Source organism: Anas acuta, chromosome 7 (genome assembly GCF_963932015.1).
Source record: "Anas acuta chromosome 7, bAnaAcu1.1, whole genome shotgun sequence".
NCBI lineage: Eukaryota > Metazoa > Chordata > Aves > Anseriformes > Anatidae > Anas > Anas acuta.
Window position 1 is genome coordinate 29,320,715 of NC_088985.1, and position 16,394 is coordinate 29,337,108.

At 42.3% G+C, this 16,394-nt stretch overlaps 1 long non-coding RNA gene across 1 annotated transcript in view; it reads left to right on the plus strand.

Moving 5' to 3' along the window:
- The window catches only part of LOC137859674 (uncharacterized), a 55,766-nt gene extending 43,364 nt beyond the window's left edge, over positions 1-12,402 (plus strand). The window contains exon 3 of the long non-coding RNA XR_011098456.1: positions 10,422-12,402. This is a non-coding gene — a long non-coding RNA (uncharacterized lncRNA). The remainder of the gene's footprint in view (positions 1-10,421) is intronic.
- Positions 12,403-16,394: the final 3,992 nt, after the last annotated feature.

Genomic DNA, 16,394 nt, shown 5'->3' on the forward strand with positions numbered 1-16,394 from the left:
GCCTTCAATAGCCACTGTGACTCCCCAGGCAGATCTAACCCCCAAACCTCAACTGTACTTCAGGCCATCTTAATTCTAAACTACCACGAGGGGAATCAACCTGATTTGGCATTTCCTCCTTAGGCACAAAGACATGGTCCCACATCCATTGATACAAGGTGTGCTTTAGGAACACCACAGTCTTGGCAAGGAACTGTCTCCATTTACCGTGGATACACAAAGACCAGTTTTACCTGAAAATCTTTCCTTGGGGAGCAAAACAAGACCACAGCCTGGCAAATGGTGTCCATGCCAAGGCATGGGACAGTCACCAAGAAATTTGTTTCTGGGTTCAAGATGGTAGGAAACCTGGAAACTACCTCTTTCTTTCTCAAAGATCCAAATGATAGCTATGTGCAAATTGCAATGGCAGGTATGTTGTATACTGATGCCATTTCACAACCTGGTTTTGGTGCATATCCATACCACAACTCGGGCAGACTAGAGAGTTGCCCATGACTCAGTTACCTCTGTCTCCTCCTTTCTGTAGGAGTAAATTATCTGTCATGCTTTAATGCAGCAGTGGCCACCCTATTGTTCTGTGCAGTCCCTGGCTCACAGACCGGAGTATCAGCAAAACAGCCTCTCCTGCAAAGCTGTATCCCCAGCTCAGCAGAACCATGCAGAGGACAAGCAGCCATTTCTTGAAGCGTCCCAGCAGCTCTGGGATAGAGACAAGATAAAATATGGGCTAGGTCACAGGTGGCTGAATTAGGTCTGCATGAATCACAGAATCATCTAGGTTGGAAGAGACCTTCAAGATCACCTAGTCCAACCTCTGACCTAACACTAACCAGTCCTCCACTAAACCATATCACTAAGCACTACATCTAAATGTCTTTTAAGACCTCCAGGGATGGTGACTCTACCACTTCCCTGGGCAGCCCATTCTGATGCCTAACAAGCCTTTCGGTAAAGAAATTCTTCCTAACATCCAACCTAAACCTCCCCTGGTGCAACTTTAGCCCATTCCCCCTCGTCCTGTCACCAGGCACGTGGGAGAGTAGACCAACCCCACCTCACTAAGAGCAGTCACTCAGCTAAGAGCAGTCACTCAGGAAGGCTGCAGGCAGCAGAGAAACGCACAGGTTCAGCCTTGTGTCTTCACCACCACCAGCATTCACCTGTTCTCTTGGTCTGGCTTCCCACAGTTGGGAAGATCAGCTGGAAAGAGTTGTAAGTTACCTGTTTCTTGGCTTGTGGGGTGCAATTCCTGTACTGGAAGAATCATTCAAAATTCTTGATGCTTAGCCTGAGAAGAAAACTCTTCTCATGAGGGAAGTCTTCATTCTTACTCCTGGGGCTGAGAAGAAGGTAAAAGGGAGAAGGACACTTCGTCTCCCTTCCCTGGGCAGATGGGAAAGGATGCAGAAAACCATCTAGTCAGGTGAATGGAAAACATAAGCTGTACAGGCAGAGATACAAGGAAGAAAGGTTTAAGTATTTCTTTGCTTAAAATTATGTTCTTGTTTGTGGGATAAAATGGATTTTTAAAGAATCTGTTTACAATTGGATGAATTATATAAGTATCCATTATGTAATTGAATAATAGCATAATCTTCCATAATGACAGGCAGAAGCCTTCTAATGTTTGGGACAGGACTGCTATTTTCTTCTTACTTGGATATCTTTCAGATCCATTGTTATGCAGTTCTTTACATGATACTTCCTTTCTTCCCTCTTTGAAATTCATCCATGCTAACTGGCTGTATTTACTCTATTATTATGCTTCCTTGAAAATGCCTCTCCTTTATTACTTATGTCTTGATAGCATTCCAAGCATACCATGCTGTGATGCTCTTTTTTTTCTTGCTATTGCAAGTCTCTGGATCCAGTCTTGTACCTCTACACCTGTTCGAGCTCAGTCCAAAAAAGGAATAAAACTTTCCCCATGCAAGGTGAAACAAAAGTCTTTAAAGGACATTAAAAAGCTTTATTGAGGCTGGTTATAGGCTTCGAATGTATTTTTCCCTTCTGTGGTTTGAAAGGACAAGAAGGCAACTCACACAAGTAAGCATTTGTTAGTTCAGTTCCTGAATCAAATACGCCATTGGTTTTAGTATCATTTGATGCAAAACAGTTATGTTTTTCATTTGAACTTTTCTGCTGGAAATTTTGCTGTTAGTGTGGATTTTCTTGTTTCTTTTTGTTTGTTTGTTCCTTGGTAATATGGCATTGTGTTCAGATTTAAAAAAAAAATAAAAATAAATCAGTGAATTAGCAATATGTTTAATGCTGAAGGCATTTTTCATCTGCCTTTCAAACACCAGTATATGGAGTTCATCTGTAGAAGGGCAGCCTTGTGGATGGGCATTATGGGGGGAGGGGGATGCTTCTCTTTTCAAAATTATGAAAAAACATCTCATTTTATGAAAAAACCACAACCCCCTTGGGAAGTAGAGAGGCTTTCATTTCAGTACTGAACTGCTTCTGTCCACTTTTCTTGGAAAATCTTCAAGGAGTCTCCAGATTTTGAATGTTGATGTTTGCAATCTCCTGTAAAAGAAAATACCCCTACCCCCAATCTTTTCAAACACTGAATTATATACACATTTGAATATTCACATTTTGGTGAATTGCTGACCACAATGACATTTCTGTGCCCTGCAAGAAATTACGAGCCTTTTCCCAACTTCTGTATCACAAAGCCACGTTAAACATTTTCTCACAGCACTCGTTAATAGCACAAGCAGGTTTATTCCATGATTGGGGATTTGTTTAGCTATAGGCTAAATTAGATTGGCCACATGTGGTGTTCAGAGTGCCACAGTGGGGTCTGCGTAACACTCCCTACGAGTAACACCGCGCTGCTGAAAAACAAGGGAGGGAGAAGAGGGGAGGTTTGGCAGAGTAGATAATTTTGCAGTTTAGCTGGGTTTCTGGTGGCCGTGGTGGTGGTTGTTGTTGTTTTGAGTTGTGTGTACTACGTTTGAAGAGAAAGCTAGAACTGGTTGGAGCCTTAATAAGAAATAAAAAAAATTGGAGGTGAAAGGGCTCACTGATAAAAGAGCTGCTTTCATTTACTGCTCCAGGCATCTGCTGTAAAGGAGCCAAAGCGAATGTGCAAGCATCAGAGACAGTCACAGGAGGGAGGAGGCAACAGTCAGAGCTGTGAGTAACTGTACATAAACATAATTTAAATCAAAACAGCTGAATAACAATTTAGGACATAAAAGGGAAGAGAAAAGGTGGAATGAAGTAAAGAAAAACAAACCCCACAAATCGACCACAGTCAAACGAGTGAGGAACGCAGAGGAGCAGCAAATGGGAGACAAAAAATCAAGCAAAGCCATCAGGGTCCAGTGGTTCATTCCTGTGGTACCCTGTGGTTCCCAGCTCATTTACTCAATAAGGTCTCATGCTTTCGAGGCCAAGAGGAGCCCTGAAGTACCAAATCTCTCCTTCAGGCTCCTCGTCTTCAAACACGGGGCTCTTTGCAGCTCAGCCCCTCCACACTTGCCTCTTTATTCTGCTTTCTGTGCCACCCCCCAGCCCTTCTGCTCCCAGGAGCACAGTGCTGCCCACAGCAAAGTCCCAGTGCACTAGCACTCATCATCTCACCATCTTATGTCACTGCTGTTGTCTCTTTCTGTGTTAGCACAGCTCTTTACAAAGGGGTTTTCATCCACAATTAAGTCTCCTAACACAACAGCAGTTGATGCTCTACAGCCACTGGGACCTTTGTGTCTTCTGCAGTTTCTCAATCCCGCCCAGTGTCACTGGCTGGTGTCCTTACAAACAAGTAAATACAAATCTGGGTTTCTAATCCTATTAAGTATTTGGCCTTGATGCTACCATGTGGCAATGAGTGCCACTGATGACTCAGTTTTAAATGTGTTTTCCTGGCATTCTTATTAAACAGGGAGAGCAAGAAGAGCATTGCCAGGTCGATGTGGCTAATGGAGAATGTTGTTGATGGGCTTCACAAAGACTAATTGCCCACTCCTTCAAATCCAAAAGATTTTGTTGCGATGGAACAAAGACCTATCTTTGTTCAGTGGCTGGAGAAGAATGGCAAGAGCAGAAGAAAACAGTGGGATAAAAAGTGTCTCAAGCAGAGGCTGTTACCCCATACTTCTGAGGATGTTATTAAAAGCTCTGCAGTAGACTTTTTGGGAAATGCGTCCCTGACCCCAGTGCTGAAGCCTCCTTTGTGCCTGGAAGAATGAGGGTTTAAGCCCTTTCCAAAATTCTTGTTTTTTGTTTTTTTTTTGCTTCTCATTAGTGCAACCTTAGCTTTGTTTGCATGTTGGGCATGTTCCTCAGGTTTAAAAATATGAGAAAATGCTAAGAAACAAAATAATCCTCCCTTTTTTAGGAAAGACACAGTTATTTCCCTCACTGATCTGTATGTCCAATTAGTCCATAGAAGTTCCTCTCAGCTAATTTGATGTACCATTTTTCCAGCTTTACCAGCATCTGAACCATCTGATGTGTGTGTGAGCACATAGCAGGATGAGGATGGGTGGCAATACTTTTTCTACAGCAGAAATGTGTGTATTTCTTCATGCATACATAATTAAAAATGGTTGGAAGTGACTTTGATTAAGCTTCCTCAAGAACTCAAACTAATGTTAATCATATTTCAGGAGAGATCATACAACAATATTTTCAGCCAGAAAAAGGAGACTGCTTGTCTTGTGGCTGGAAATTGGCTTGGGACTGGAAACATTTTTCAGTCTTTGCTTCAGCTTCTACTAACAAGTGACCACTGTCAGGCAGTTACTAGGATAAATAATGCATAATAGCAAGGACGGAGAGAAATGAAGAGTCACAGAAAAGGGAGGAGAATATTGTTTCATCTCACATTTGAAATGAAACAGAGGCCAAAACCAGCAGGGTGGGAAGTCTGTTCCAGATGGCAGGAGCTGCAGAAGCTATTGCACCAACAGTAGCCAGCTTGTAGGAAGAGGCAGAGAGAAATAAGCGTGTTTCATCCAACAAAGTATCAGGTAATGTAAGAGGGGGACTAGCCGGTGCCAGAGCTCTGACTGATGCTTCCTGAAGGGGATAGTCCTGCAATAATTGGGAGGGTCACTGTGACTCAGAAACCACGCGCTGCAGGGGAGACGGGGGCGGTAAGGGGGTTAACACTTTTTTCCTAGATGCAGCACTGAGTCATAAAGCCTTTTCCTTTTTTTTTCTTTTTCTTTTTTTTTTTTCCCCCTTGGCTCTTCTGTTAAGCAAAAATGATCTGGCATGTTCTTTTTCCAGAAGATTTTGAAGAAGACATTTTGGAGAGGCATTTCACAGTGCCCAGCAGACATGAGGAGGCAGCTCCACTTCTCCCAGGCCAGGTTCCCTGTGTCCCCCCCCCCATCATACTGATGGCAACAGAATGCCACGATCCTGCCCACAGACTGATGGGATCCGAATAATACAAAAGAAAGGAGGCAAGGTTGATCATTGGCATCCCTTTGCGTGGAAGGGGGGCACAAAGAATGTGCAGCCTGGCAGTCAGACATGGGGCTGTTCTTCCCCTCCTGTGTCCCACTGAGCAGAACTCACTCTTGGTATCCACTAGTCAAGGGGTCAAATTTGTAAAGAAAATCAGAAATATCTTCTTAGTACTTATATAAAAATATATTTTAAACAACAACAAAATTTCTTTAGCTGGTTATATCCCCTCTTGTTTGCTCTGTTCTTGTACAGAGGATGCCAAGAGTAACTGAGAGGCTCCCACACATCTCACAGGCTGCCAGCACAGAACAAAGTGGAGGATTTCTCATGGTCCTTGATGCAAATGATTGAAATGCAACAAACTTAAGGTTTTCCAAGGTCCATACTCCCAGACCGAGCTGGAACTGCTCAGGCTCTCAGCCAAGCCTGGCATTTTGTAGGGATGATCATCACCCTGAAGCTTATGGACGAGCACGGTGCAAGTAGGGCTGATGTGGAGAGACCCTGCTCACATTTGACTTAGGGCAAGGTTTGGGCTTGGAACTAGCAATTCAGGAGTCGCCATTCAATGATTTCAACTGCAAGATGTCAAAATCCTTCGTGTTCAGCTCCTCACCAATACTTTGCCATGTTTCTGTCTTAGAAACCAGCTTGAATGTTGGAACCAAACCAGTTAAGTCATTTGGGGTTTGCTGATTTGACTGACTTCACATAATTTAAAGAAACTTGGATATAAACACTAGTTTTTAAAGATGCCAGGTCTAAACAGTTGGTTTAAAAACTGAACAATAAACACACTTATTAACTTGCCACAGAAGATACACACATTGAATCTGCGTTAGTTATTTGGCAACATCATGAATGCTTTCTTCAAACTGATTTTGTGACTAAACACTGCCTACAATAGCAAATGATCCTTCTGAGAAAAAATATCTTTTAGAACTTTGGGATTCTTATTGTTCATTCTTCCCTGAAATTCTGTTCAGCTTTTGCTCTAATTTTTTCATGGAAAACAAACAAACAAACACACTGTTTTTGGATGATGCTGAGATCTTATGAGATTCTGCTAAACTCTTTGTTTTATTTTTATTTTTTAATCTGAAAATTATTCTGATTTTTAATTCAGAGCTCAAATCACCTGACCAAAAATCTAAGTTTTGACACATTCAAACAGTTTCAATCAGTGTGAGATGATACTTTTGGACTAATCAGTGAATTGCAAGTATCATTTTTCTTATGCCCAACAGGAAGAAATAGAACAAAAGCTCAAAATGTTCAATGACCTGAAAAAATCTATTTTGTGCCAGCTCTGTTGATCGAGCTTTAAAACCAGGGCTGGCAGTAGGAGGACCCTGAAGGAGCCTCACCCCATTGAACTGAATGGACCACTGTGTTCTTAAGGGGCCAGTAGTTTTCCAAGCAGATTTTTTGCATTTCACCCCCAATTTAGAAAGCAAGCAAACATGCAGCTGATATCAATTTTTGACTAAATTGTCTGTAGGAAAGAAGCAGAAACCTCGCTGCTCTTGATCAGATATCTTTTCAAGGCCACAGTGTATTTTTCAATAGTTGGGTTGTGTTGAGTTTAGTGCTGCCATCTCAGGGAAATCTGAGAGGAACAAGGTTATTTAAAAAAAACCATAGAAATAGCAAGTACTATATTTCGGCAAAATGTGACAATAAACAAACAGCAAAAGTCAAAAGATAAATCACAGTTGCTGAAGGGACCTCCAAGACTTTATAAGCCTTTCTACTTACTATTTACCTCCTCAGCTCTACCTTATTTTGCCAGAAATGATATTTTGCTGATTTATTTTTTTTTACTATTGTGGGCAGGAGGTCTATAAATTGATCTTTATAAGTCCTGGTAGAGTATCTATATTATATCCTGTAGGTATTTCTAGGTTTGTATATAACACCAGTGCAGTCTACGATGGCAGGCAAACCACCTTGAAACCTAACATTCATGCCACTGGGCTTCTAGTCACTGAATGAGTGACTAGTCACAAATCTTTGAAGAGAAATAGTACTGATGACACCAGGTGACACATTGAAATGGGCCCCTAAGCAGAGCTTTGCATGCCAGGGTTGGGTGCACTCTCTCTTTTTTGAATCATTGCTAACCTGAGAGAAATGTTCATCCTTCTTGTTGCCTCAAAACGAATGAGAAACATCAAACAAGAAGAGGAATTCAATTCAGGTGGGGAAAACAAAACAAACAAACAAACAAACAAACAAAAACAAACAAACAAAAACAACAACAAAAAAAAACTTTTTTAGCTGCTGTTGTTGTTTTTAACCCTTCAGTAATTTAATTCAGAAATGTAATTTGATTTCTGAATTAAATGCTTTTTCAGAATGAAAAATCCAAACATTAATTTCACAAAAGTCAAAGGGAAAAGCACTAAACATTCATTTCTAATTTGACCTAGGATGATCTGCTGAACCTAGCAGTGATTCATGAACACCTTTGCTTGGAATGGAGCTGTTCCCAGCATGCTGGGCAGAGCGGCGGTGGGGATGCTGAAATGTCAACTTGTGCTCAGCCCGATGCTCCCCGTGCCATCTCACGCTCACCAGTGAATGGTGATTGATGGCATGCATCAGGTGTCAGGGGACACAAGGCGTCACGGGTGACAAGCACATGGCCGGGGTGTTTTGCTACTGTGGCGGCCCCAGAGCATTCCTGTGCAGTCACCAACCACAGCACCTGTTATGAGGTCCTTCCTTGGCTCGTGCTGAACCTCCTTGGCGCTCCTTCATTCCTGATGGTGCCAATGAGCTTCTGCTGGGCTCCAGGAGCTCCAGTTCTATCGTACACAAGGGAGTCATAGCAGTGCAAGGCCCCTCTGTCTTCTGACTCTCCTCATCCTGCAGCACCACTCTCCTCACCTGCTCAAGAGCAACTCTTGCAAGCGGGCTTCTGACATTTGTCACACATAAAACATCAGCAGAACCATTCAAGAGGTGCAAATTTTGCCCCAACCGACTCTCCTAGGATGTAACTCAAGACATAGAGGTGGCTCAATCTACCTGTCAGCCTCCACCCCCTGCCATGCATTTTTTACTGTTGACTCTCCTATTTTTTGTCATGCTCTCTGCTTGTTGTCTGAGACGAGATGAAAGATTTTTAATAGTGATGGCATACAGCTCTAGAGACAAAAGGGCCTATTCTTTTCTTATCTTGGATGTGTTAAAAACACTCTACCTTCATCCTGCTACGTTCAAAAGGAGACAAAAAGTGAAACGAACTGAACGATTTTTCAGCACCATTAATAAAACAACCCCAAATGATATAAAATAGCCTTGCTTTCCAGCCCCTTGTTTCACATGACAAACACTGTACCCATGAGCTTTGGCTTCTCTCATGAAGAGAGAGAAAACCTTCAGAACTTTTTCTGGGCTCTCAAACTTCCAGCGTGGTTCGTAGGGGCTGTAATTTAGCCCCAGGCATTTGAGAATCTACTTTGTGTGTTTTGGCAATGACATGAAAATGCAGAGAGAACTGTACATCTTGCAGTTGTATGCTGAGCTAGGCGATCTGAGGGGCCTGTCTATAATAGAGGAATCATCTTTTCTTCAATGAAGTGCTACTATTGTTGTGATCTTCAATAAAGGATATAATGGACGCATTCATGTGGTGGCTGTTGTTTGTGTGTCATTCTTTCAGCGTACGGCTAAGCGCACAAGAGTCTTTTAAACTCTTCTCTACTCAGATCCAGTAGTGCTAGCATTTTGTGCCAAACTAGGTTGGTTTTCCCCCTGCAAGCTTTTTTTCCTATTATTTTTGGATAAAGCCAATTGACCATGAAATACCTCTTTTTTGCAAAATGATACCTCCAAGCGCTCACTGTGGGATCATGGGTCAAAACAGCAGTGTAATGCACATTTGCGTGGAGGTGCTATTGGTTTAAATATCCCTCTTTCTAGAAGTAGTCAGTTTGGCCCCTTGTAGGCACTATAAGAAGCTGATATTTATTTTGGGGTCAGAAGTAATATTCAAAGCTTTACTTGCTTCTGGGTGCCGTAATCATATCAATAGCCCTTTTTTATATAAGTCCAAACTGAAGCTTTCAAGTGAGTAAACAGCATCCCCAGGACTTAATAGGGTGACCTGAATAAAGTTATTTCCTTCTGTTTGATTACAGCATGGGGCAGGGGAGAGATTTTTCAAAGACAAAAGGCAACAGTTGTGTCTGCGAAGACAGAAATTTGCATAAATCCACAGAGTAATGGCACGAGCAAAGAACATTTCAGCATGCAACTGTGTGCATGCACTTAACTTACCACAGATGCAATCACAAATGTGTGGTCAGATAGTTGGCCCCAAAGTAGGGTCCAAGCTGTGTAAAAGGGTGCTGAGCAAGGGTGTAGCCAGCAGCTGATGGCTCTCATGGGCCATGAGACGATGCTAATTTTTCAACCATACAACAAGACTTTTAAAAGAGGGGTAGGGGAGGAAATGTTACCTTGAATCAACTCTAAAGAATTTAGTTGAATCAATAGGCCTACATTTAAATAAGTTTAGATGTAATTATCCGTTACAAATCTGGTTTTCTGCCTTGTTAGCTGGAGATCCTAGGCACTTTCATTTAAAATTTGTACCAATCTCAACCTCATTTAACTACACAATGTGAACAGTTTAGGGGAAGAGAAAAAAAAAAAAAAGAAAAAAGAAAAAAAAAAAAAGAAAAACACAAAACCTTCCAACATCTCAACATCTTTTCTTTTTAGGTGAGTTGAAAAGGATGAGCACCTAGCAAGGTTTTTTCTCAAGTCATTTTTTAAAGATTGTTATTATCTTTTCATATTAAAGTTAACATTACCATATGCTGTTGAGCTTTTGTTGATGGCGATGCTTAAACTGGGATGTTGTTTCCTTTGGAGATTCTTACTGCCAGTCATTAATTTACATTTTTTTGAAATCGTACAGCGAGTGCTTTGTTGATGCCTGTTTTCATTTTGTTTCTCTCTCTTTTCAGGTCACACATGAGGAGTTTTTTCAAACAGCAAGTTAAGGCGATGGAATGAAATCAGTGACATCTGCCACTCACACTCTCTCCCACCATCCTGTTTACCCATAGCCCCCCTTTTTTCCTTTTCTTTTTCTAATGCTCATGGTTTTCATCCCATTCAATAGCCACCCCCAATTCCACTCCTGACCCCCCAGTTTCCCCAGTAATTACTCTGGGGAATGCATTTGAATCTGAATCTCTCTCCTCCATTCTTTGGTCTTTTTTGCCTGTTGATTTGGAGATGTCTTAATGTTCCATTTGAGCTGAGTTGTCTCCCTTCATAAACTTCAGTCATGTCCATTTTTATTTAGTCTCCAAGGAAATCAAAGATCATGTCATGAAAATGATGTGTCCAGCATTTAACATGATCCCATGCTGATTGTCACAGGCTTCTAGGAATTGTCATACTCTGTGCTTCTCCCTTCCCTATTGTGGTTGACCATCTCCATAACAATTTAAATAAATGAAATCTAATTAAAAAGAAAAAGAACAAAACTGCCTCCCCACTCCCTCTTTAAAAGCTGAATGAATAACATTGAATCCTCTCCAGTAGAAAATTTATGAGGCTGAGAGTTAGGGTCCTGATCCTGAAATCTTTACTCATGCACTAATCCTCACACACTTGATTTATCCTTTCAGCTTCAGTTCACACAATGACTCATAAAAATAAGTGATGTAGGATCGGTCAGAAACTTCAGAAACTTGAAAATGACACAGTTTTCCCAGTGTTTTCTTTCATTATTATGATTTTTAACTACTGCCTATGCAGGCAGAGAAAATATATTCAGCATAGAGTCCTTTCCTCAATCCTTACTCCAAGAAGTAAAGAGAGTAGGAAGAGATGGATTCGATGTGACAAGCACACAGCTATACCTTTTAGATTTCTTCAGCAATAGAATTCTTTGCCTTGTACAAGATTGGGACTGTTGCCAAATGGACCATCCCATCGTGCATCCCTTTTAGAGCATGGAAGTTCTCTATCACAATGCTTTAAACTATCTATTTAGGACAAGCTGCTTCAACAACAAAACAGCAACAACAACAAAAGAGGAAGAGAAAAGGAAACCTGCATGCTTGTTTGCTAGTATTGCAAACTGTTTGCAATAAAGATCACTACCAAGAAGGAAACAAAGGAAATTTGAGACTATAGTAAAGCCTGATCTGTTTAATATATGCCCCTAAAACTTAATGTGCACAGTTAGGATCAACTTAAGTGAAGTACTCTGTCACTAAAACTCGAATCGAAACAATCCTGCTGTAAAGTTTCTTTCCTGATGTCATTTTGAAGTGAGAAGAGGAAAGAAGAGAAACAAATTGACACGTACTGTGATAAATTCCTGTAATGGATTAGAAACAGTGCATTGCTGACACTGAAGTCAGAAGAACAGAACAGTTTGGGAAATGGTTCAGAGATGCTGGCTCTGGTTATTTCTTCCAGTGGAGTAATAAGAATGCTGGAAATTTGCCTTGTGTGTGTGTGATCTGAACTCAAGTCCCTCTGGAAATGCATTAAAAAAAAGGGAGGTCTCGTTGCTAAAGGGTATTGTTTGGAAAATTACACAAAACAACAACCAGCAGAAGAAATGGCTTTTGTACACGATGGGAAATATCAGGAATGGATAAAGTTATTCATACTAGGCTGAATTCTCATGTCTTCCTTCCTATCTGAAACTTAATAAGAAGTAAAGGGAACTTAGGATTCGTCCTGCTGCTGCCTCCCAGGTATTCAGCTCAGAAGGTCCCATCAGGATTTCAGGAAGGTCAGCTATGAAGACCACTGGAGAGGTGGAAGATTGCTTGCTGACTGCTCAGAATCACATTTATCCTTTTTCCTTCCTCTACTGTTTTGGGTAGTAAATTGTGGTACACTTAGGAGGTTACCCTCCAACATCTGGGAATCATTTTCACACCAAATGATGGAAAGACAGCCCTCAATTACACCACTGAATCCCTCCCCACTGTTGAAAACAGCACGTCCACATGTGTGTACCCCACTTGCTGCACGATCAGGGGCAAACTACCGAGAGGCTCCCCTTCTTTGCTGCAAGCCCACATGAGGGAATCTAACTTCCCTGGACTCTACCCACTGAGCAGCTCCTGTCCTGCAGGAACATGCACTTTTGTGCCCCCTTCCCTGCTTGCCCAACTTAGGAGGAGATTTGTGGATGCTCTACCTCTCCTGGAGTCTGGTTGCTGCTTCCTTGCCCTCCCCAGAGCATCATCTCACCTCTGTGAGGGAACTGAAAAGAGCTGTTGCCTCTGTTGGATTGAAATACAGACATTTTGCCCCAAATGAGCAGTGTGTTTCAAAGCAGGAGGAAGCAATGGAAAGAGGAAGAGAAGGCTTTTCAAGAGATATGTCTGGCTGGTGGCTCTTAATGGAGGTGTAAAACTATACAAGTGTGAAATGTTATTATTATTATTTATGAACTACCCTGCACCCTGTCTGACACTACCCAAGATATCGTTTTACTGGCACATGCAAAGCAGTGCAATTCTTTGGCTTCTTTCCCTGCTGCAAGCGTACCCACAGCCTCAATGGGGTGTCCAGGGACCTGATGCCAGCACAGGGATCTGACTGACCAAAATGTGCAGTGAAGAACCGGAGGTCTGTCCTGAACAGGGTGAGCATGCAGAGCAGCATTCCTGGTGAGGGGTTTTTAGGCTGGTTCATAACCAGGGAGAGTTTGGTGTGTGAGACACACACAATAATGACGGAGCAGGAGATACCATCACTGGAAAAGCAATGCATAGTTTCATGCAATAACAGACACCCCTTTAAAATAACCTTCTAAGCGATGTGAACCTTGTGCTACCACATAACTCTACATAACCACCAAAATGGGGCAGAAGGGCAGGGGAAGAATCTCAGGCAGAACATGAATCTACACTTAGAATAGGGGAATATCCAGGGAAAAGCAGGACCATGGTGAGGAGGCCCTGTGGGGCAGGAGAGGAGGGGAATGAGAAGTTAACTCTGGGCTGCTCTTGCTTTTTTTATTATCTGCATGCATGTATTCAGCACGCTGAGGTTGAACTATGGGAAACCGGAGGACTTGGACAACCTGTGAGCTAGTCACAGGGGGTTTCCAACCAGCAGCAGAAATTTCAGAGCTAGAAGGTGTTATTTAGGGGCCAGAGGCACAGGCTCTCTGGAACAGACAGCCGAGGGGCTGATCAGCAGCCCCCTCCCACCCGTGGCTCTCCGTCCTGGCTTCTGTGTATGGGAAGGGGTCACCAGCTCCCCGCTGACCTGGGAACGGTTTGCCTTAGATCTGGTGTCTCCAGCAGCAATGACTTAAGTACTTTTAGTGGAAGAACTGCTCTGATGATCCTTGCTCTCCCCACTTCGGCAGTATAGAGGAGCTGTCATCAGGATTCATCAAACCTACTATTGTCCTCCCCCTCCCGCTTCAAAATGCTAAGATTTCCTGCTGCTTTCCTGTAGCTAAATACCAGGGATTTAGGATGAGCAGAGCAGCAAATCATCTGCTGGCTCTTGCTTCCTTTCTCTCCCTGTAAGCAGCGTTTCCTCTACCAGTGATTTATGTTTGGTTCCGCAGGAAAAGGAGCTGCCAGGGGAGGGTTCAGCCTTTGACACCGCAGTCACCAGAGGCCTGAAGCTGAGCTTGTGCCTTGCAAGAGCAGTTGCATGGATGCCCAAAGCAACCAAGCCTACCTCCCTGTCCTCACTCCCAGCCCATTGCTCAAGGACTTTGTTGTTTTGTGCCCACTGGTTGTCCTGATGGATATGAAGGGAGTGTGACCATAATGTCTGTGAATGTCCAAGGCACTGCCACTGCATTGTGGTGCTGACAGAGGTGCAAAGCTCCTAAAACCAAACCCTTTGCCTTTGGCTGCAGTGGCTGAGTGCAGAACATGGAAGTCCAGAGTTTTCTTGCAGACTCTGCCATTGCTTCCAACCCTCACCATGCTGAAGTACTTCTTATGCTGAGCTTCCTAACTGTCTGAAAAATCCTTTGAGACCTTCAAACAGAAGAGCATGTTGCTCTTAACTTCATGTGTCCTCCCAGAGGGAACGCAGTGAGCTCGGACTGTATTCTGTGGTTTCAAGAGGAGCCCCTAGCATTTGGGAGTGGTTGTTGGTTTTTCCATCGGTGATGGCTAATGACCTTGCCACCAAAGAAGAAGTTCTGATTTGTCCGTCCAAGCAGATAACTACATCATTACATATGTTGATCGTGCTCTTTTATTTTGACGAGGTGATTCAAATATTCACATATGCCCAGCCAGCTGGCAGTTTGCTAGTGCCTATGCCCGAGTGCTGGGTGGAGCCGGTAAGTGATCAGCAGGGGTGGACCACTTGCAGCTCTAGATTTTCATGCAGGACTTTTGTGTCCCACCCTGAGAGTTTACAGGTGACCTGCAAGGTGCTGTGCTTGCCCAGGAGATGTTTGTTGGGGGATGAGGCCTTTAAGATGATGCAAAGCAGCTGCTGCCAGCCTCACATGCTCTACAGCACTCTTTTCAAGCACCAGCTCCTGCCTTTGGGGCCATCTACCCCCAAGAAGCATCACCTCCCCCTGGTTCCCCCCAGGCTGTAGGATGTACCCCACTGCCTTGGCTGCATAGTATAGGATTGCTGAGTAAGCAGCTCAAGCTGGCTTTTGTTCATTTTTGTAATGCCTCTCCCCCACATGCCACACTGGTCAGGAAAAGACCCCATTGACTAGCTCAGCTTTCCTTGGACTTGAAAGTTTTCAGCCAAGTATTTCACCTAACATAGCTCTGTGTAGGGTACACAGATACTTCTGCTTGTCTGCTCCGACAGGTGGTCTTGAAAAAAAAAAAAAATGTTTCCTAGCTGAACTTTTATTCTGACTTGGGGAAAAAAAAAAAAAAAAAAAAAAAAAGAGTCTTAACTTGACTCTCCTAGGGTCTGTTTTATTTCAATAGGGAAACAACTTACTAATTAGGGTAAGACTCTTTAAGAAAATATGTTTTCTATTCCACTGATAGTCAGTTACAAGCGATAACACTGTTAAATGTAGTGCCTAATAAATCTAGAAAAACTACCCAATAAATGTAAGTAATAACAATGATTAACAATAAATTAAATGCAGAGAACTAGGAATGTACCACATTATTTTTAACTAGTCTGGTCCATCGGGTTCTTATTATTCAGTTTGTCCTCCACACCTGGAGTTTATTAGAGTGTAATACAAACTAAACAGTCCCTCAGAGAGGCCATTGGAAGGGCTTAGTATAAAACAATATACAAGTTTAATAGTGGTAACTGACCTTTTTTTCTTTTGCAAAAAAAGTATCTTGGTAACTTGATGCACAAGGAAATGTGGTGCTTTTTTACATAATCCTAATGGGTAATTTTCTTTTTTTGCTTAATTCAGATTATTTTTATTCACAAGACAGCAAGACCTATGGCCAGCAGTCAGTGATCTCTTCTAGACATAAAATAGTTTCTCGAGAGTATTTTTCTTTCTTCACCCGTTTAAAGATCAAGCAAGAAAAAGGGTTAATGCTATATGCTCTTCAAATGATGATAGCATATAGTTAGAAATGGCTAAACTACACCACATTCATGCCTGGCAAAAGGTTTCAAGCAGCTTAAAGTTCAGGGTTGTTCAGACTCAAGTGGCTTTTGTTTGGCACAGTGCAGAGATAAGGTTCATTTGCTGCAATATGAGTCCAGGCCTGACCTTTAAACACCTCTAAAGTTGGACTAGGGGCTTTGGCTCAAATCAGTGTATGTTTTTTTTTTTTTTTTTAAATACATACATATGAGTAACAACCTAATATTCACAATGATGCACGTTGTTTGGAGCTGGGATTTTTAGTTAGTTTTTCAGGTTTTCAGTCAAAAATGTTGGAAAATTATCATTGTCTTTTTCTTTCTCTCTTCCTCCTCCTCCCTCCCATTTCTCTTTTAAAACCACAAGCTATGGGCAATAGTAAATCCGC